Source organism: Neophocaena asiaeorientalis, unplaced genomic scaffold (assembly GCF_003031525.2).
Source record: "Neophocaena asiaeorientalis asiaeorientalis breed wild unplaced genomic scaffold, Neophocaena_asiaeorientalis_V1.1 scaffold190, whole genome shotgun sequence".
Classification (NCBI taxonomy): Eukaryota; Metazoa; Chordata; class Mammalia; order Artiodactyla; family Phocoenidae; genus Neophocaena; species Neophocaena asiaeorientalis.
Genome location: NW_020175017.1, coordinates 8,282,720 through 8,292,095, shown reverse-complemented (window position 1 = coordinate 8,292,095; position 9,376 = coordinate 8,282,720).

The following is a 9,376-nucleotide window of genomic DNA, read 5'->3' as shown; positions in this document are numbered from 1 at the left end:
TTCCCATCTTGATATAAAAATATTTTCTTATATATTCTTCAAATAATTTTGAAGTTTTGTTTTTTGCATTTAGGCTTCTAATTGAGTGACTCTGAAGGAACATCATAGAAGAGCACCAGAGAACAGGCTTTTATTGGGCTATCCAAAATGCTCAAGAGGAATGATTGTGTGGTTGGCTGGGTCTTATGACAATCTTTGTCCTTGGAAACCCCTTTCCAAACCAATGAGGACAGTATGCCTTGGCTGTGTAGAAACATACTTTTTGACCCAAATTTGAAAAACCCTATGAAGTAGGAATAACCAAAGGAAGTACTTGAAATTATTAAAAGATTTTTAAAACCCTTGGTCTCTTTTTGACCATTTATCCTTTTTTGGCGGTAGCTCAGAATATTTTAAAAAATGTAATGATTGCATTATTTATCTACGTAAGATAATTTTGCTTAAGCCTTCATCTCGAAAGTTTGCCCTTCAAGATTCTGCCCCTGGAATTCCTACCTTCAAACATGCCCATTTAGAGAGACAAAGAGCTCTTGTTATGTTTGGGGTGGGGGGAGTGGAAGATGTTTTTGAATCTACTAGGAAAGAGTTCAAGCTCAGAGTCTTTGATCTGCTGGGATTTCTAACACATGTGAACCCTCAACACACTTTCTCTAATTCTACCAGATGTAGTCAAGTTGTTCAGAGAGAGTCCATCAACTCATAAGTTGCTTTAGTTACAGATCTCTTGCTTTATATTATACAGGATGGATTTCCAGATGTTCTTTTGATTTGTAGTTTGCTCATTTCCCTCCAAGAAATTGTCAAGAAATGGTCTGGACTGGCGGACCCTTTATCTTTGTTTGCCCTAAGAGCTGGCATTGTTAGGGCACTCGGTAAGTTAAATACAGTATTTTGCAGACTCTGACACTGTTATTGTTTAGACTTTAGAGAGAAAAAGAGCCGAGTTGAAATGGAAGAAGAGTATTAGGAAAGAAGCAGATGGCTTGAAAAAAAATTTTTTTTTTCTTCCTCTGAAATAAAATGAGACTGCCCAGCCTTACTGAGATCCAGGAGATCTCAGGATGAAGTTAAATATGCTGTTGTAATACGACCCAGCACACATCTCTTGGCTTTCTTTCCTGCAGATTCAACAGCCATGCTATTTTACTGAGTATCCATTATGTGCCTGGCACTTTATTGGCCCAACTCTTTCTACAGAAAGGCTTAACCGACTCATTACTAACTCTAATGGTAAAGTAAGCAGAGAATTCAGTGATAGTCCTTGAAGCAGACATGAAAGTGTTCAGAGGTACATTCTGGTTGTATCTGTTTATCTGTCCTTTCAATTAAGAAGAGATACTTGAGACTTAGGAGACATTCTCATTTCTACCAGTTCTCAACTTTACTGACCAAAAATAAGCACCATTATAAAATGAGATGGAGAACATTGAATACTCGATTGTCTCTGCAGCTTCCATTTTGCCCTGAGAGAGGCAAAAATACTTCATTCATGAGCTTACGTCACTGGCATATTTCTCATCATTTGATCCATAGACTAGCATCAGTATCCAAGAACTTTGAAAGTGTTAGTCTTTTGCTACCACGATCTTGCAGACTGAATCATTCTGAATCATATTGCTTTTTTAACCCTTCAAATGGAAATTTGCAAGCTTCGGATGAACATAGAAGAATAACAGAGATGGAATAGTTGAATAAAGTTCAGGAGTAGGGTAGAATCTGAAACAACGAGAAAATGACTGTAGGGGTAGTTCCATCCATTTGTTTATTTACACTGAAAATTCTTCCAGAAAAAAAAAAAAAGTTTAAAGTTGCTTAAAAGACACAGGGTTGAGCTATCAGTATATTACATTTTAATTTTCAAAAGGGCACAGGGATGGTAAAACAATAAAGTTTAGCCTTAAGTTTCCTGGTGGTCAAGGCAAAAGGGAAAGTCCTTGAGTTAAATAGTTCTAATTAGCTAATAAGAAGAAGCATAAAGTTTGTAAGGAGAAAGTTTTTTCTGGGACTAAATTCTAAGAGGAATTCATTTAAATAAAAAAAATAAAAGTTGAATAATATATGTGAGGCGTTTTTGCATGCTTTTTTCTCATTTAATTCTCACAAAAGTACTGTGAAGCATAGTGTGTCATCTTCGTCTTACAGATGAGGAAACTGAGGATCAGAGCAGTTATGTTGACTGGACACAGCCGGGCTTTGTCCTGGACACAGTTATGTTGACTGGACACAGCCCTGATATAGCTGAATTGAAAGCCTACACTACGCACCACACTGCCTCTCAGTGGACACTCATGTATATTGTGTAGTTTTGGACTGTGAGTTCATTTTCAGTGGGGCTTTATCTGTGGCAATATTCTGCAGCCTGTATTGAGGCATAGTCCATCCAGAATAGTTTTACATTTGTTTCTGTTAGGCACTTCAGGTATGACTAGTCCCCAAGGGCTTCTTTTTCTAGGATCTTGAGGTGAGACCTTAGATTATTAACTTGAGACTTTTCCTCTTTTCTAATGGATGCATTTAGTGCTATAAATTTCCCTCTTAGATCTGCTTTAGCTGTGTCCCACAGATCTTGATATGTCGTTTATTTCATTTTCATTCCGTACAATTTTTTTTTTTACTTCTCTTGATACTTCCTTTTTAAAATCTTTCTTTCTTTTTTAGATTTATTAATTTATTTTTGGCCATGTTGCGGCACATGGGATCTTTGTTGAGGCATGCAGGATCTTTCATTGTGGCGCACAGGCTTCTCTCTAGTTGTGGCATGAGAGTTTTCTCTAGTGGCATGCAGGCTCCAGGGCACGTGGGCTCTGTAGCTGTGGCGCATGGGTTCCAGAGCGAATGGGCTCTGTAGTTTGCAGCACTCAGGCTCTCTAGTTGAGGTGTGCAAGCTCAGTAGTTGTGGCGTGTGGGCTTAGGTGCCCTGCAGCATGTGGGATCTTAGTTCCCTGACCAGGGATCAAACCTGCGTCCCCTGCATTGCAAGGCGGATTCTTTACCACTGGACCACCAGGGAAGCCACTTGATACTTTCTTTTTGAAGTATGTTCTTTAGTTTCCAAGTGTTTGGAGATGTTGTTATGTTTGCATTGTTGATTTCTAGTTTGATCCCATAGTGGTCACAGAACACACTCTGTATGATTTCAGTTCTTTTAAATTTGCTGAGGTTTGTTTTATGGGCCAGGATATGGTCTATCTTCCTATATGTTCTGTGGTTATATTAAGAGAATGTATATTCCACTGTTGTTGGGTGGAGTGCTCTATGAATGTTGATTAGATCCTATTGGTTGATGATGTTGTTTAGTTCTATATCCTTGAAAATTTTCTGCCTAGTTGTTCTAATTTTTTTTTAATAAATAAATTTATTTATTTATGGCTGCACTGGGTCTTTGTTGTGGTGCGTGGGCTTCTCATTGCGGTGGCTTCCCTTGTTGCGGAGTGTGGGCTCTAGGCATGTGGGCTTCAGTAGTTGTGGCTTGCAGGCTGTAGAGCGCAGGCTCAGTAGTTGTGGTGTACAGGCTTAGTTGCTCTGCAACATGTGGGATCTTGCTGGACCAGGGCTCGAACCTGTGTCCCCTGCATTGGCTCGAACCCGTGTCCCCTGGATTCTTAACCACTGTGCCACCAGGGAAGTCCTGTTCTACTAATTGTTGAGAGAGGGATGTTGAAGTCTCCACTTTTAACTGTAGATTTGTCTCTCTTTCCGGTTCTATTAGTTTTTGTTCCACATGTTTTGCAGCCCTAAATGCATACACATTTAGAATTACCATTCTTGGTGAATTGATCTTTTTATTATCATATAATGGCCCGCTCTGTCTTTGATAATCTTCATTGCTCTTAAGTCTACTTTATCTGATATTAAAACAGCCACTCCTGGTTCTCTCTCTTTTTTTTTTAACTTATTTATTTATTTTGGCTGCACTGGGTCTCATTTGCGGCATGCAGGATCTTTAGTTGCGGTATGCGGACTTCTTAGTTGAGGCATGCAGACTCTTAGTTGCGGCATGCCTGTGGGATCTAGTTTCCCGACCAGAGATCAAAGCTGGGCCCCCTGCATTAGGAGTGTGGAGTCTTACCCACTGGACTACCAGGGAAGTCCCACTCCTGGTTTTCTTTCATCAATGTTTGCATGCTATATCTTTTTCCACCCTTTTAACTTTCAAGCTACCTATACAGTTAAATTTGAAGTGAGTTTCTCATAGACAGCATATAGTTAGGTCATGTTTCTTAATCCATTTTGCCAATCTCTTTTTTATTAATAGTCTATTTGGGCACTTTTAGGTTTACAGAAAAATAGAGCAGGGAGTACAATGTTCTCATATAGTTCCTAACCTCAGTTTTCTGTGTTAGTATTATGTTCCATTAGTGTGGTATATTTGTTATAATTAGTAAGTCAATATTGATACACTATTATTAACTGAAGTCCAGAGTTTACATTAGGATTCACTCTTTGTGTTGTGTGTTGTATGGGTTTTAACAAATCTATAATGACATGTAGCCACCATTATAGTATCATACAGATTAGTTTCGCTGCCCCTTAAACCTCCTGTGCTCCACCTATTCATCCCACCCTTCTCCCTAACCTCTGGCAACCCCTGATCCTTTTACTATCTCAGCAGGTTTGCCTTTTCCAGAATGTCATATAGTTGGAATCATACAGTACGTAACTTTTTCAGATTGGCTTCTTTCACTTAGTAATATGCATTTAAGGTTCTTCCGTGTCTTTTGATGCTTTGATAGCTCATTTCTTCTTAGCATTGAATAATACTCCATTTGTCTATTTGTACCACGGTTTATTTATCCATTCACCTACTGAAGGACATCTTGGTTGCATCCAGGTTTTGCAATTATGAATAAAGCTGCTTATAAACATTCGTATACAGGTCTTTGTGTGGACATAAGTTTTAAGTTTTCAATTTCTTTGGGTAAATAACAAGGAGTGTAGTTGCTGGATATGTTTTGTAGGAAACTGCCAAACTTTCTTCCAAGGTGGCTGTACCATTTTGCATTCCCACCAGCAATGAACGAGAGTTGCTGTTACTCCATATGCTCTGCAGCATTTGGTGTTGTCCTTGCTCTAGACTGTGGCCATTCTAATAGGTCTATAGTGGTGTCTCGTTGTTCAATATGCATTTCCCTGATATATGATGTGGGGCATCTCTTTATATGCTCATCTACCATCTATATATCTTCTTTGTTGTCTTAAGGTCTTTAGTCCATCTTTAAATTGGGTTGTTCATTTTCCTATTGTTTTGTTTTAAAGAGTTCTTTGTATACTTTGGATAATAGTTCTCCAAAAATGTCCATGTCCTAATCCCTGGAATCCCTGTGAATATGTTACTTACATGGCAAAAGAGACTTAAAAATGTGATTAATCTAAGGACTTTGAATGGGGGAATTATCCTAAATTGTCTGGGTGGGTGTAATCTAATTACATGGGTCCTTAAAATCCGAGAACCTTTGCTGGCAGTGGTCAAGGAAGATGTGACAATAAAGAAAGACACAGAGAAATGTAATGTTGGTAGCTTTGAAGACGGAGGATGGGGCCATGAGCCAAGGAATGTGGGTGACCTCATGCAAACAGAGCCTTCAGAGCCTCCAGAAAGGAAAGCAGCCCTTTGGAAACTTCATTTTAGCCCAGTGAGACTCCTGTCAGACTTCTAGAACTAAATTTGCGTTGTCTAAGCTGCTAAATTGGTGGTAATTTGTTACAATATCAGTAGAAATCTAGTACACTGAAACTTTCTATTTTTCCATCTGTTTCAAGTGTGTTTATAATTACTTATGAAGCATTTTTATCATGACTGCTTTAAAATCTCCGTCAAATAATTCTAACAGGTTACCTTGGTGTTGCCATTTTTTTTTTCTCCTTCAGTTTGAGCACTTCCTGGCTCGTGGTATGAATACTTTTTGATTGCATCATGGACATTTTTGCATTATGAGACTCTGGATCTTATTTAAACCGTTCGTCAGGAGCTGGCTTTCTCTGACCCCACTGACAGGAGAAGCTGGGGCTGAACCTTGTGACTGCCAGATGCAGGCAGAAGTCAGTTTTCCACTCAGCTTGTGTTGACACCAGAAGGGGGGTGCTCCTCATTAGTGCTGCGTGAGGTCTGCCCCCTCACCTGGTCTCCACTGACACTGTGTGGGGAGAGAGGGATACCTCATCACTGGCTGGTAGGGATGAACGTCCAGGATCTCTACTTGGTCTTCTGCGACACCACTTCAGTGGGCGGTATTGGGCACTTCATTTTATCCTTCTGAGGGTGGAGGTCTAGGCTCCCCACTTTGTCTTTGCTGGTGTGGTTGGGGTTAAGGCCAGTTTCTTCTGCAGCTGGCATAGAGTGGTTATTATTTGCGTGCTTTGTCTTGTTAGGTTGCTCTTTCCTGATCCTTTGGCTAGAGAAGGATTTGGTTGAGGCTGGCTTTTTTGTTCACGCCATCTGGAATTTCCGATTGCTGGCTTCTTCCGCACTGTCTGGATACATTCATGAGTCAAAAAGGAAACCCAGGGGACTTGCCTGGTGGTGCAGTGGTTCAGAATCCGCCTGCCAATGCAGGGGACACGGGTTCGAGCCCTGGTCTGGGAAGATCCCACATGCCGTGGAGCAACTAAGCCCGTGCGCCGGAAGTACTGAGCCTGCGCTCTAGAGTCCGCGAGCCACAACTACTGAAGCCTGCGTGCCACAACTAATGAAGCCTGTGCACCTAGAGCCTGTGTTCTAAACAAGAGAAGCCACCGCAATGAGAAGCCCGCGCACCGCAACGAAGAGTAGCCCCTGCTCACCTCCACTAGAGAAAGTCCGTGCGCAGCAATGAAGACCCAATGCAGCCAAAAAATAAATGAATAAATAAATTAAAAATAAATAAATTCTAAAAAAACCCCATGAAACTCATCACTGTGTTTTTCCTCGAATCCCAAGGTCCCTAGTCAGTCTGCCTTCATCTCTACCTTTCAGTCTTAAGTTTGCTTTATATATAATGTCCAGGGTTTTAAATTCTACTGAGAGGGAGGATTGGGGGAAAGGGTGCCAACTTTATCATCCCGGAAGTGGAAGTCTGCCTAAAAGATCACTTTCTACATTTTAAAAAAATTTTTTTAATTTTTTGGCCGCATGGCCTGTGGGATCTTAGTTCCCCAACCAGGGATGGAACCTGAGCCCACTGCAATGGAAGCACGGAGTCTTAACCACTGGACCACCAGGGAAGTCCCTAAAGATCACTTTTTCAGGTTGGCTTTTCTTCTTATAGGTTTTTGGACCACATATTAGCAGATTTTTTTCCAGTTCACCTTTTTAATAAAGGTGTAATCCTATGAGGGTTTTGGCTTTATATGCATTTTCAGTCCAGCTCTGATTTGAATGAGCCCCAGGGATTATCTGCATGTAAGTTTTATAACCCAAGCCCCTAGCGCATCAACTCTCCTTGAGCTGCTGCCCATTCACCCCAGTACAGCTACAGCTTCAGCTCATGTCACTGCCAGAATGTTTTTTCAACCACTCTCTTGTGAACTCAGGTATGAATTTAAACAGATGCTTGCTGTGTTTTAGTTAGTATTTCTGGGTATTTAAAAAATTTACTGTAAAATATACACAACATAAAACTTTCCATTTTAACCATTTCTAAATATACAATTCAGTGGCATTAAGTCGTACTATCATGCAACCATCACGACTATCCATTTGTAGAACTTTTCATCATCCAAACAGAAACTCTGTTCTGGGTGTTTTGAACAAGTTTTTAGGTTATCTGTTTCCTCCTGGTGAAGTGGTAGTCAAAAGACATTTCAGGTGGAAGATACAGCAAGTGAAAAGGATGGAGCTTAGAAGAGTCCTAATACCTGAGAGACAATGGAGTCCAGTTTGACAGGAACCAATACACAGATGGTGTGGTGGGAAGTGATAGATGAGGCTGACAGAATGGTGACAGATTGTGCAGGCCAAGCTAATCCCACTGCAGGTAATGGGGAAAGGAAATTTGTAAATAAGCAATTGAGTTGCTTAGTGTTGTTATTTAGGAAGATTGCTCTAGTAATAGGGAGACCTTGCAGACATAACAGTCCTGTTAGGGGAACCACTGACAGAAACCACCCTCCCTGGCCAGGCACGATAGTAACCACTCGCAAGAGTTATCTTACAACAGGAGGTCCTGGTGAGGAACGTGGAACTAACAAGCGACCACCAACCGGAAGAATTCAGAAAAGGTCAAAAGGAGAGAGGGGACTCCAGTTTATATGTCCTATCAACCTCCCAGAATCCTTCTCGCTGGAATCCATCTTGGCTGAGCGATGCACACCACCAGGAAGGACCCCGAGTCAGAGTGACTGGCCAGAGACAACCCGGAAACTAACCCCATTACCGTAAAACCTGAGACTGCGAGCCACGTGGCAGAGCAGTCCTCCTGGGTTCCCTTACCCTGGTGCTCTTTCCCCCGGGGCGCTGTTTCCCAATAAAGTCTCTTGCTTTGTCAGCACGTGTGTCTCCTTGGACAATTCATTTCCAAGTGTTACACAAGAGCCCACTCTAGGGCCCTGAAAGGGGTCCCCATTCCTGCAACACTCCTACACTTCCTATTATCCAATGTATGAAAAGTTTGTTGATATATTTTTAGTTTTCTAGTTGTTTACAGCAGGATGTCAAATCCTGCACCAATTCCTCCTCCATGGGTGGAAGCAGAGGACCAGCATAGAGTAGTTGCTAGGTTTCACTGTGGGACTATATGCGATTGCTCAGGGACTACACATATAGAGCTAGATTAAAAGACAACCAAGGATGAGAGTACAGGTCAATCTCGACTTTTAAGGAGTGGAGGACTTTTAAGAGCAAGGACCAGTGAAAGCAATTAGGAGTTCTTCCTATTTGTCAAACACCTTTGTTTAAATTATCTCTATGTATTATATTCATTCCAGATCAGGAATCAGCAAACTACAGCCTGCAGGCCAAATTTGGCCCACCACTTTTTTTTTTTTTTCCGGTACGGGGACCTCTCACTGCTGTGGCCTCTCCCAGGGGCCATGGCTCACGGGCCCAGCTGCTCCGCGTCATGTGGGATCCTCCCGGACCGGGGCACGGACCCGTGTCCTCTGCATCGGCAGGCGGACTCCCAACCACTGTGCCACCGGGGAAGCCCCCACCACTTGTTTTTGCAAATAAAGTTTTACTGTAATACAGCCGCACATTAATTTATGTATATCTCTGGCTACTTTTGTGCTACAATGGCGGAGTTGAATAGTTATGTCACAGGTAGATGGCTGTCAAAGCCTTAAATATTTCCTATCTTGTAGAAAGTTTGCTAAGCCCTGTCCTAGAGGACTGTGGGGACTGAACAGTGAAAAGTGCATGGGAGCAGGCAAAAGAAGAAATACCACAAGAAGCCAAGGCAGG